The sequence below is a fragment of the Phascolarctos cinereus genome, unplaced genomic scaffold (assembly GCF_003287225.1).
Source record: "Phascolarctos cinereus isolate Bilbo 61053 unplaced genomic scaffold, phaCin_HiC Scaffold_726;HRSCAF=1367, whole genome shotgun sequence".
In the NCBI taxonomy this organism is placed as follows: domain Eukaryota; kingdom Metazoa; phylum Chordata; class Mammalia; order Diprotodontia; family Phascolarctidae; genus Phascolarctos; species Phascolarctos cinereus.
In genome coordinates this window covers 117,363,897-117,377,589 of record NW_027556098.1, presented here as the reverse complement: position 1 = coordinate 117,377,589, position 13,693 = coordinate 117,363,897, and the positions used below count along the sequence as shown (strand labels likewise).

Below are 13,693 nucleotides of genomic sequence, written 5' to 3'. Positions count from 1 at the left end.
TTCTGAAGAGACCTGTCTTGATCCTCTCTCATCTCCCTCATCCCTATACTCAATTGGTAATGACCTTTCCCTGTAGACGTCATACGGTACTTTTCTTGGTAATTCTCTAACAAATAAATTAATGTAAAAGTATTGATTAGGCTCTTACTCCGTACCAGGCACTGTGCTCAGCACTGGGGATAAAAATACAAAAAGCAAAGCAGTCCTTGTCCTCGAGGGGCTGACATTTTAAAAGGGGAAAACAACACACATCAAAGAGTGTCCATGGATGGGTATTGTAGATCAAGACACTAGTGGAAGTGGAGAGGTTTGAGTCAACTTCATAGACCTACACAACACCAACAGGGGCTATTGTGAGTTAAGAAACAATGAAGCTGACCTTGAATAGTCTGAGTTAACTTTATTCTTCCAAGTGGAATGTTCTGGGACACAGATGTGGGCCCTTTGGGCAAGAAGGACATGAAATCAATTTAAAGATTTTGGTAGGAAGCTCCTGAGACCCCAGGGAACTTCCTTGCTGATTGCCTTTAAAATGTCAGTGAGCCTCATCTCTCAAATATAGAAAGAACTGAGTCAAATTTATAATATTATGAGTCATTCCCCAATTGATAAATGGTCAAAAGATACAAAAGGAAGTTTTCAGAAGAAGAAATCAAAGCTATCTATAATCTTATGAAAAATGCTCTAAATCACAATTGATTAGAGAAAAGTGAATTAAAACAACTCTGAGATACCACCTCATACCTATCAGATTGGCTAATATGACAGTCAGAAAGGGAAAAAGACAAATGTTTCAGGGGATATGGAAAAATTGGAACACTAGTGCACTGTTAGTGGAGCTATGAACTGATCCAACCATTCTGGAGAGCAATTTAGAACTATGCCAAAAGGGCTACAAAACTATGCATACCCTTTGATCCAGCAATACTACTACTAGGTCTGTATCCTAAAGAGATCAAAAAAAGGGAAAAGGACCAATTTGTACAAAACCATTTAAAGCAGCTCTTTTTGTGTTGGCAAAAAATTGGAAATTTAGAGAATGCCCACCAATTGGGGAATGGCTGAACAAGCTAGGTTATATGATTGTGATGGAATACTATTGTACTATAAAGAAGTGATGAGCAAGATGCTTTCAGAAAAACCTGGAAAGACTTACATGAACTGATGCAAAGTGAAGTGAGCAGAACCAGGAGAACATTGTACACAATAACAGCAGTACTGTATGATCATCAACTGTGAATGACTTAGCTATTCCCAACAATATAAAGATCCAAGACAATTCTGAAGGAACTATGGTGAAAAATGCTATCCATTTCCAGAGAAATAACTGATGGAATCTGAATGCAGATCAAATCATACTGCTTTTTCATTTTATTTTTCTTGAGGTTTTTTTGTCTATGTTTTTTTTCCTACCACATGACTAATATGGAAATATGTTTTGCATGATGGCACATGTATAATCTATATCAAATTGGTTGACTTCTCAATGAAGGGGAAGGGGAAGGGATAGAATTTGGAACTCAAAACTGTAAAAAAAAAGTTTAAAATTGTTTTTACATGTAATTGGGAAAAATATTAAAATTTTAAAAATTAAAATAAAAATGCCAGTAACTTTTACTTACCTATTTCTTCCTGGACTGCTTTTTGCTGCCTTGGGGACTGCTTTTACTTGGGAATAACTGAGTAGGCTTTTTATTGAGGAAATTTTTTTTTCCTGGACCCTCAATCACTGAATGATCCACTGTAACTGTACTAGATTTGGAACCACAGCTGGGACAAGGAGTGATTTAGTGTCCCATTTTCCTGGCTGGAGAGTAGCATATGGATCTGAAGGGGAAGACAAGGATAGGAGCTGGAGAGCCAGATCCAAGTGAGAGGCAGAAGGCAGAATGCAACCCCAAGGAAGGAAGATGATCACACCCTGAACATGGGATCGAGTAGATATGCTTAATCTGCACTGGTGTCTAATTAGTTGGTTAGACTGTAAGTCCTCTGAAGGCAGGAACCATATCTTAATTTAACTTTCATGGTATCAAAGAGCTAAAGCTGGAAGGGACGTCACAGATCACCCATCCCAATACTCTAATTTTTATAGATGGGGAAACTGAGGACCAGGAAAGTTATGTGATGAGGTAAGACTCATCCCAGGGGGAGGCTGTTGAATCCCCATTTTTTAAATTCTATAGTCAATGTTCTTTCCATGGTACCACATGTAGTCTCAGCGTCTAGCCCAGGGCTCACTCCACTAAATAAATGTTTATTGCATTACATTGAATTGCCATAAGGTGACAGAAACACAATAAAAAGCAAACCGAAAAACTCATAAAGCAAAGTGGTCTGGGGTCATTTGGTATACACCTTTATAAGTCCTGAGAATATTATTCTATTTTCATCATATTTATAGAACAATGTAGTAATTGCTATTCATAATGCTGACCTTGAGTCATCAAGAAAAGGTTAAACTACATATTTAAGAGGGAGATAAGCACATAATTTTAGGATGATTTCCTTCTATAAATGTTTACAATAAAATAAGTGTTGGTATTTAAAAGGGTAAACTCTCAATTGGCTAGAAATATGACTTTCCAGAACAACCTGTTCCCCAAGCAGGACTCTGACAGCTACAATTTTATAGTATCATTTACTGAAAGGTACTAATGACTCTAATGAAGAGATAAAAGATCTTAGTTCAAACAAATAAGTGGTAAAGGCTGGGAACAGAAATATCAACATTGTTCTAGCTAATTAATTTGCTAATTAGTCTTCCCTTTGGACTTCAGTCCTTAGCCCCCTCATACATGCTTCTGCTTCTTCCACTAGAAGGTTTCTGGGGGACAGGAACCCCATCTTATGTTCTCTTCTCTACCCAGATGGCCCTTTGTACAGTAGCATGGAAAAGTATCTTGAATGAATGAATACAAAAAATTACTCCATAATTGCCTAACATTTTAAACTTTTTTTCAAGGTGTCTTCACTTCTACTGCCTCATTTTATCCTTGTAACCACTCTGTAAGCTTTCATTGTTGTTACTGTGGTAGATGTGTTTGATCTATTTTACTGATGAGCAAAGTGAGGCATGGAAAGATTGAGGTAAATTCTTAATCTAGTTAATTCACAGCAGGTTAAAGGCAAGAACAGAATTCCTGACTCTTGGCCATATCCGTGAAACAATGGGGTCATGACATATCCCACACTAGATATTACCTACCTAGCCAAGAGAGAATTATAGCCCTTGGCATGAGCACAAAGGATGTATTAAAGGACAAAGAAGTAGAAAAACAGGTTGAGACAGCTGGGAAAAACAGGTGTAAAAGAAGAGGGAGCAGGAATTTTTGCACCTCAGGCAAATAGGGCAAATTTTACAAATTGGGTTGGGGCAGGTGACTTGAAGCATGTGTACTTCACTGGATGAGGGGTGGGGGTATTAGTCAAGGAAGGGATTTACCCAGGTATACCGTCTTAGCAACTTCTTGCTTTAACTATTTGCTCTTGCTAACAGAATACTTAGCTCTATTGTTTCTGTGCTGCTAAGGACCACAAGTGATGTTGATACCCTGTAACTTTGGTACCCTGGTGAAAAGCCCCAGTTGACCTGCCTTAGTTAACTCTTTTATTTAGATTTCACAGGGAGCTCTAATATGAGATCTTGTACCAGGTGTTACTTCAGAACAATGAGGTGGAAAAAAAATAGAGCACTGACCTTAGTATTAGGAAGACCTGAGTGTGAATCCTGTAAAATGTATGACACAGAGGTGGACCTTGCTATAACACAGTTGTTGGATTCCAGGGCCAATAGAGCAGAAGTCAGGCAGGAGGAGGACGCTCATATTCTCTGCTTCTAACCTTACTACTTTTAGTAGGAAAAAGAGTCTGGTACTAAGGATAATAAAATCAGAGTTTAACAAGGAATTCAGCCACATGAGAGAAACCTATAAATCACCACTCACCAATCTAGCGTATTGTTTTTCAACATGCTTTCCCTACATTTTCCCAGTGAAAAAAAGATTGTAAAAGTATCATTCCCTTTGAATGGCAAAAGAAAGCTTTCTTCATAGAGTTGAGGTTACTTGTCCTGTATAAGTCACAGAGCTAGTAAGCCCCACAGCCAAGATTAGAACCCAGGTCTTCTGACTTCAGGTCAAGGGCCCTTTCTTCTCCATGATGCTGCCTCTCTAAATATCCTTATTCCAACAAATAATCAAGGCTTAAAATAAGTTTGCATGAATCCACTGAAAAATAGTCATGGAGTCTAATGTTGAAAATAATCATAATAAGAGCTAGCATTTATATAGTGCTCTAAAGTTTATAAAGTTCTTTACAAGTACTATCTTATTTGATTCTCACCATGACCCTAAGGTGGATGTAATTATTACCATAATCTTACAGATGAGGAAATAAGAGTGGCTAAATGACTTGCCACAGTCTCACAGCTAGTAAAGTGTCTGAAACAGGATTCATACTCAGGTCTTCCTAACACTAATGTCAGTGCTCTATATACTATGACATCTAGTTGCTGAAAATGAAGTAAGGTGAATAGGAATGGAATATCTTCTGTCCTTTTCTCTTTTTACCCTTTTAAATTTCCATGAAATTAAGGCAGTCATTGGCAGAGTGGATAGAAAGCTGGGCTTGAAATCAGGAAGACCTGAGATCAAATTTCTCAGATGCTTACTAGCTATGTGACCCAGGGTAAGTCATTTATCCTTGTTTGCCTCAGTTCCCTCATCTGCAAAATGAGCTAGAGAGGATATGACAAACCACTCCAGTATCTTTACCAAGCAAACTCCAGTTGGGATCACAAAGAGTCAGACAGGACTGAAAATGAATCAAGTGTCAGTCTTTTCTCCTGCAGGCACCTGAGAATTAATGAAGATTTTTGAGCAAGAGAGTGGCATGACCAGACTTTTACCCTAAGAGTATGAATTTAGCAGCTATGTGGGGGATAGGTTACTATTCTTTAATGCTAGTGCCTTCCCTCTGTTGATTATCTCTGATTCATCCTAATGAGATCTTGTCGGTACACAGTTTATAGGTTTTCTCCCCATTAGACTGTGAACTCCTTGAAAGCAGGGACTGGCTTTTGCCTTTCTTTTTATCCCCAGGGTTTGGCACAGCCTGGCATCCAGTGGGTGTTTAATAAATTGTGATTGACCTGATAGACTGGAGAGGGAGACCAGTTAGGAGCCCATTATAATAACCCGGGTGAGGAGTGAAAAAGGTCTGAATTAGGGTAGTAACCAAGTGAGTAGAGAGGGGGTAACTGATGTGGGAGATGTTGTAGATGCAGAATTGGCAAGATTTGGCAGTTAAGACATGGGTAGGATAGGGTGAGGGAAAGTGACTCCTCAGTCACAACCTAGGTGACTGGAAGAACAGTGCTGCCTCAACAAAATTAGAGAAGTTTGGAGGATAGATGAGGTTCTGGGAGTACAGAATGAATTCCCTCTTGGACAGACGCCGTGCATTTCTCCTTTCCTGAAACGGTATCTTTTCTCTTCCAGAGAGTGGGAAGAAGGGCTAGCTTAGTATCTTGCACCCAATAATGCCCTTCCCTGATATTTGGCATAGGGTCTTCCTTTACTTTGCTCAAGCTGAAACAGAATGCAAAATGTAGTCTCCAGAAAACGTTGCTTCTTTTATTCTGCTTAGAAGGAACTTGGTCAGGACAGAAAGTAGGGGCTGAACCATGTGAGCAGATAATGAAACACAAGATATCCACAGGGCATTCAACTTTCAATCAACCTACTTTGCTTTTTTCTTTCCACTCAATTAGCTCTAAATAATCCCCACCTCTGTTGCTGGCCCACTCAGACGCTTTCCTGGCCTCAGCGGCCTACCTCTCCCTCCCACTTCGTAGTTAATTGAAAGTGGTGACCTCATTGAAAGGCACATTGGAAGCATTTCTGTCCCAACAACTATCTGCCAAGAGACACAGTCACTGTGGAATTTGGAAAGAAGGCTGGAGGAAGGTCTTTGCTCTCATAATGAGGAGCCAGTTGATTTCTGTAAGAAAATAAGGGCTGCCATAAAAAGCTGAAGCCCATGCAGCCTCCTACTCTGTTGCCAATAGCAGCCTCAAGGATCCTGGGGTAGAAGAGAATATTGCACTGATGCCCTCAGGAAACAACCTATGGTGACTCCCACTTCCCTTTCCTGGGTCATAATCAATAATTCACAGCCCTTCATCTTCTAAAGAGAGTTCCAATTATTTCCCCTTAGACACTATGCCTTGCATTTGCCCACATTAAAACTCACTTGCCACTTTTCTGCCCACCTGAATGCATTTGTTAGCTCTTTCTGAGGCCAATGCCCATTAGCTGAATTCTTTACTACCCGACAATTGTTTCATGTAACCAGCAGACTAGGAGATTTCATTGTGTGTTCCCTCCTCAAAATTGAGGGGTTTGGAGAGAGAATATGCAGGGGAAGAAAATGCAATGCAATGTAATCTAATCAAATCTAATATGCACATGTATTATATGTAGGGACAAATCCCATTACAATGAACACCAAATGGTTCCATTGTGTTTTAATGTCACTGAACTGAATATATTGCTTGAAATAAGCAAATCATTTGAGTGTGAAGATACTTTCCTTACATCAAAAGTCTTTTTTTAAAAGATGAAAAAGGTTATGGTATTTCTAAGAAGCACCATATCAGGGAATAGCAAAAAAAATCCAAATATCCCACACTCAAAAGGGAAAATTCTATTAAATGACAATAGTCAACATAGAAGTAAACTGAACATCAGGCTGCCCCAGCCAATGTTGTTTCAAAATAGTCCAAGAAGAATAAAACTAAGGGGTGAGAGAGGATTATATTGGGAGAAGGAGAAAGGGAGAGGTAAAATGGGTTAAATTATCTCACATAAAACAGATAAGAAAAGGCTTTTACAATGGAGGGGATGTGGGGGAAACTGAGAGGGAATGAGTGAATCTTATTCTCATCAGATTTGGCTTAAGGAGGGAATACCAAACACACTCAATTGGGTATGGAAATCTATCTACCCTACAGCAAAATAGGGGGGAAGGAGATAAGAGGAGGGGGGGATGATGAAGGGGAGGGCAGATTGGGAGAGGGGGTATCAGAAGCAAACACTTCTGAAGGGGGACAGGGTCAAAAGAGAGAACAGAATAAACAGGGGGCAGGATAGGAAGAAGGGAAATATAGTTAGTTTTCCACAATATGACTACTATGGAAGTGTTTTGCATAATTACACATATTGTATAACCTGTATCAAGTTGCTTGCCCTCTCAATGAGGGTGGGTGAGGAGGGAGGAAGGGAGAAAATTTGGAACCCATAGTTTTAGAAACAAATGTTAAAAATTGTTTTCACATGCAACTGGGAAATAAGATTTATAAGCAATGGGATATAGAAGTCTATCCCGCCCTACAGGAAAATAGAAGGGGAAAGGGATGAGAGAAAGGGGGAGTTAGAAGGGAGGGCTGATTAGGGGAAGGGGTATTCAGAATGCACGCTGTCTTGGGGTGAGGGGAGGGACGAGATGGGGAGAAAATTTGGAACTCAAAATCTTGTGGAAGTGAATGTTGAAAACTAAAAATAAATAAATTAGTAATACAAAAAGAACAGGCAAAAAAATAGAAACAAGAACAGAATGGATTAAAAACCATAATCCTACAAAATAGTCCACGAGAAGACTTGGGTTCAGATCCTACCTCTGACTCTTATAGTCTGTGTGACCTCAAGCAAGTCATTTAATTTCCCTTGGCCTCAATTTCCTCATCTGTAACATTAGATTGAAGCTAGATGGTACAATGGAAAGAGTGTCTGGCCTGGAGTCAGGAAACCTAGAGTTCAAAGCCAGCTTCAGACACTAGCTGTGTGACCCTGGGCAAGTCACTTAACCCTGTTTGCCTCAGTTTCCTCATCTGTAAAAGGAGCTGGAGAAGGAAATGGCAAAACACTCCAGTATCCTCACCAAGAAAACCTCAAATGGAGTCACAAAGAGTCAGATGTGGCTGAAATGATTGAACAACAATATGAAGGTGTTGGATTGGATAGCTTCTGAAGTTCCCTTCATCTCTAGATTTATAGTCCTATGAATATCATTAATACATTATAACCAGGACTCCTCCCCCCCCACCTCAGTTATATTATTGGGTCAACTTCTTGTTTGTAACACTGATATTTTGTTTATGTATTTAAACCCATGGACTCCACTCCAACCACCTTCCTCTTGTCCTGACCCTCTGGTTTGTGTAAGTCCACCTAGTAGTTCCTTAATTAAAAGTTATGTAGGGATGTCTAGCTGCCTGATGGGCTTGATTAGGTCCAGGAAAAAGTTAACCAGTCAGGCATGTTTCAGAAGCTCATTGGTTGGGCTGATTGCAAGGCAGAAATACTTTTAGTTACCCTGATTGCCTAAAGTTGACTGCCTGATTTCTAGGAGGATTCTTTTCCTTCTAAATGTACTAATGATGTTCTCTTCAGTGCCAGAATGCAGAGCTCAAATCAGAACGGGAAGCTACCAAGAGACAGATTTGAGGCTCCGTTTAGGGAGGAAAAAAGGAAAAAAAAAACAACCCTCATAATCAGCTATTTAGAAAGTAGAATGGGCTGCCTTGGCAGGCCATTCTCTCTCACTGGAGGGTTTAATGCAAAGGCTGAGGGACCTTCTGTCAGGCATGTTGTACAGGCATAGGTCGGATGAGATGACCACTGAGGTCTCCAACAATTCTGAGACTCCACAGAAAAATTCTGTGAAAGAAATATCCTAAGAACCCTCATAGTCTGAGTTGTATACGGGAGGGGAGAGAAAAGGAAGAGGCAGAGTAAGAGTACCTAAATACAGTGGTAGTAGGTATCCTGGGGGCAGGGTCACAGTGATAGTAAAGCAGAGTATTGAGTGTTATTTGGCTAAGCTGATTATCTAGAAATAGCGACAGTATATTATATAGTAAGAAGGAAGACTTGGGCCAAGGACAAATGTTCATTCTACCTCTTTCTACCTCATAGAGGGCCCGTCATCTAATCCTTTTCATATCTTGTATTAACATAGTTGTTGCATTTTGTTACTTCCTCCACCCCCAACCCACTAGACTATAAGCTCCTTGAGGGCAGAAACTGTATTTTTGCCTTTCTTTACATCTCCAGTACTTTGTATAATAGCTGGTACATAGTAGGCACTTAATAAATACTTACTGACTGACCGAATCCCTCATTGGAGGAACTCCAAGCTTCCCCAGAGAAGCATCCCAACTTGACAGCAAAGACAGCCAGTCCAACTGGATTTATAATGAATTCAGAAGAAGAGGAGATGGGAGGGAGAGTATATACAATGGAACCCGAATCTGCTGGCAATGGCCTCTCCAGTTAAAATATTCCTTTAGATTTAAAAAATATTCCTCACAATAGTCTGGAGGGTGAGGCCACTTTGCTATCACGACTTAACACATAAAGAAACAGACTCAAAGACTTCCAGTGATTTGCCCATGGTCACATAGCTAGTCAATGAGAGAACAAGATTTGAACCTTGTGACTGTATCTACAATCCAGAGGACTGTGTTCAAATCCAGCCTCAGACACTTCCTAGCTGTGTGAGCCTAGGCAAGTCACTTCACCCTGTTTGCATCAGTTTCTTCATCTGTAAAATGAGCTGAAGAAGAAAATGGCAAATCACTCCAGTACCTTTGCCAAGAAAACCCCATCAGGGTCAAGAAAAACTGAATATGACTAAAACAAAGGAACAACAAAATCAATTGTGACTCTAGATCCAGTCTTCTTTGCATTATTCCATACTGCTCTGGAAGCACAAATATCATAGGGAAGCAAAGGAATTGTGACTGGTGCCTATTGACTATAGCCCAGTACTTCAAAGATCTGTGACTTAATGATTGTAGTTCTCCTCTTCAGTACTGAAGACTGTAGCTCCTCTCTGCCTTAGTAGATAGATGATCTTTGTGACGTGCTATGGCCAAGAAGCTTCATCCAGCAGCCAACCTGGTGATGAGTCTGTGTGAACTTAGCTAAGCTGATCATGGGATCACAGACTCAGATATGGAGGGGACTTCAGAGAAATCTAGTCCAACACCCTCATGTCACAGAGGAAGAAACTGAAGCCCAGAAAGGCAAACGATTCCACTAAACTTTCATTGTTGTTCAGTCGTTTCAGTCATGTCTGACTCTTCATGACCCCATTTGGGGTTTTCTTGGCAAAGATACTGGAGTGATTTACCATTTCCTTCTCCAGCTCAATTTACAGATGAGGAAACTGAGGCAAGCAGGGTTAAGTGACTTGCTCAGGTTCACACAGCTAGTAAGTATCCGAGGCCAGATTTGAACTCAGGTCTTCCTAACTCTAGACCTGGTGCTCTATCCACTGTGCCACCTAGCTGCCCATAGTAGAAATATGCTTCCCCAGTTTCCTCCACCTATTTTCCAGGAAAGCCTAGAAACTACGTAGGTTATCTAATACATAGAGGAGATGAGGATACCAAGCAATGCTCACCACAAATGCTTATTAACTATCCCTTAGGACAGTCCAGGGATAATTTTTTTTAGAATGTTCCATGTTTGCAATAAGAATGTGGACCACAAAATTTTGCTTTGTTTCCAACAGACTTAGAAATTATTGAATCTTTTTTTATGGTCAACTTACTTCTATGATTTCCTCCTTCATCTTCATTTTATTTATTACCACCAAATGATACGTGGGACCAGGCTGCAATCACAAAACTTTTTGGAACACATGGGTTTGGAAAGGATCTTAAGATGATCTCATTTATTCTCCTGTGTTTGGGCAGGGTCCCAGAGAGATGAGAAATCAATTCAGTTTTCAAAAGCTCTCCCCACACGAGCTTTGCATAGCCACAGTCACCCATCCCTGTGTTTGACAGTTCCTACTCCATGAAAGCTTTTTTCCCCTCACAGCTATGCCAAACCCTTCATGCTATCTCAGTAATTCATTCCTTCTATTTCCTCTTTAATGGAGATGGGGAGCTAGGTCAGGGATGGGGAACCTTCAGCCTCGAGGCCACAGGTTCCCCACCCCTGAGCTAGGTCATTGGTTAAATATCTAGTCCCTTCTAAGCCAGTTCCAGTTTCCTGGCCCAGATGCATCACTTAGCCAGGTGTTAAGGAAAATTGCAGATGGGATCTCCCACTCACCATCACATTCTGACCCAATAGGAAAAATCCTCTCTAAAGCATCCTTGATGAATAATCATGCAGCTTCTACTTGGACACTTACAATAATGGAGACCTCACTCTCTGAAGACACAGCCAGTTCCATGACTAGATAGCTCTAAATGTTGGAAAGATTTTCCTTCTGTTGAGCCATACTGTTAGTCTCTCAACTTTGACTCACTGGTGCTGCCCTTTGGAACAATGCAAGGTAAGTCTCTTCCTTTGTTTTTCACAAAAACTCATTTGAAGACATCTTTAAGAAATCACTGTGAATGGGGGAGGGTCCAGAAGGGCAGGTGGCCCAATTTTCTTAAGAAGGGAATGAGTGGGGGTAGGGGTGGGGAGGAAATAGTGCAAGGCTGGCAAAACTCCAGAATGGATTATCAGGCAGATGGTTCATGAGTATTTAGAAAAGAATGCAGGCGTGACAAGGCATGAACAAGGAATGGACAGCCTGTGTTAATTGGAATGAGGTGTCCAAGTCATGGGAAGTCATTAGTTCCCTTCTACTCTGAACTGGACAGACCACGTCTGGAGTTCTTTGTTCAAATCTGGGTACCACATTTTAAGAGACATTGATAAATAAGAAAGGATCTGGGGAGGACAATCAGAATGTGGAGGCATCTGGAAACCATCTTTCAGGATGACTGGCCAGTGAAACCAGAGATATTTAGTCTGTAGAAGATAAGACTTGGGGGAGCAGGGGACATGGAAGCCATCTCCAAATATTTGAAGTAATGTCACATGGAAGAGAGAAGAGGGGCCCCAGAGGGAAAAACTAGGAAAAAAACTAAGTGCTTCAGAAGTTAAAGGGAGGCAAGGTCTGGTTCAACATAAAGACTTGACTAACAAGTTTCAGTAATGGGTCAGGGTGCTGGTCTGTGGTGGCTGCAGTATCTGTAGCCAGGGGAGGTGGCACTGAACTTGAGTCTGCCAGGACACACAGGGATTGTGTTCCAGTTTTGAAGTGAGTTCTCATTAAGGAGATTGGCCTCAGGCAGCATGGGAAACTGGAGGCCATGCTGTTCAAGTAGAAATCTCACCCCATAAGCCAGGAAACAAGCCAGATGGGGTACAGTAGAGATTATCAGGGCTGTGGCAGAGTATGGTTAACTCAAATTGCTTCAGTACCATTGGACTTGTGGGTGCTTCTGGTAGGATCATAGATTAGAGTTGAAAGGGGCCTAAAAAGTCACTGAGCCAATCTCACTTTTTACGGATGAGGACCCTGAGCCCAGAGAGTTTAAAGGAGTTGCCCAAAGTCATTAAGTTATTAATGATGACATCCAGAATTCAAACCTAGGACTTATCTGATTCCAAGTCCAGTATTCCACTTTCAGTAGTTACTCTTCAACTTCTCCTTCTCTAGGCTGAATTATCCTCTCCTAAAACCATATCAGATAAACCTTTCTTCCTAATCTCAGCCCTTCCTCTCTTGTACCAATTTTAGTTCAATCGGTTTTGTTAGGGTAAGGCCACCACCCAGATGCTCTGACTGTTCTGGACATGCTTTAAGGAGTATTTGACATAAATGTGGGACAGCAGAAAAATAGAGGTATAAGAAGGAATTTTTTTCACTTGGGGCAAAAAGAGTTGATGGAAGGAGGGCAGAAGGAGACAAAGGAAAGTCCAATTGTGAATAGACAGGGTGTTCTGTCTCCTGTTTCTCTTCCAGTGACCGACAATGCCAGCCCCTTTTCCTCTACATCTCCCAGGGCCTGCCCAGTACTGAGTGTCCCTCAAGAGGAGGGGTCATTGGAGGACCACAAGGCGTGCAGATGACAGTCTTTGTCACCTCATCCTGGTTATGCCTATGTAGAAGAGTAAGCATACGGTTCAACCTCTCAGGGTAAGTATTGTCTGAGTGAATAAATGAATGAATAAAAATGCATTTCTTAAATTCTTACTAGGTGCTAAAGTGGATAGGAATAGTGAATGAAAAAAGTGTTGCCTGTTGAGTTCCATGTTGTTCAGAAGTCTGCTTCATGTCTTCTCTATTATTGCCTATTCTACCTTAACCAAGGGTGCCCTTGACATAGATGGAGGTTAATTATGGAGGAGAAGACTTATGAAGACTGGACTTCCCAATGGGACATGATATCTTTTTTCAGTGTATTTCCTGGTAGTTCCAAGAAATTGAGTTATAAATGGAGCTGTCATCCTTGTGCTGGATAAGATTCCTTCTAGATTTGGAATGACAAGTTTTTATTTTTGGCAGTACCAGTCTTGGGCCCCAAACCAGTTTTGTTTTCTTCAGACCTGATACAATCTATTATGACAATTCAAGAATCCGATGCAACAATTTAAGCATCATATATTTCTTAATTTAATAATTAAATGAGTGAATAAAACTAGCGACATGATGAAGGGGGAAGAAGCTTCAAGGTCATGGCCCAATGCCTCCATTCTCTGGGCCACATTTCTCTGTAGACTTTTCATAAACCACAAGAATCTGGAGCATGCTCAGCAAATGCTTTCTTGGTGGACAGGAAAACCACAGCTGTGGGTCCTGAAATCACAGAACCAGCTCTGGTTTGTGTCAGGTC

The 13,693-nt window shown here is 40.9% G+C and overlaps 1 protein-coding gene across 1 annotated transcript in view; it reads right to left on the bottom strand.

Moving 5' to 3' along the window:
* Positions 1–13,693, bottom strand: part of KALRN (kalirin RhoGEF kinase) — a 709,132-nt gene that overhangs the window by 150,809 nt on the left and 544,630 nt on the right.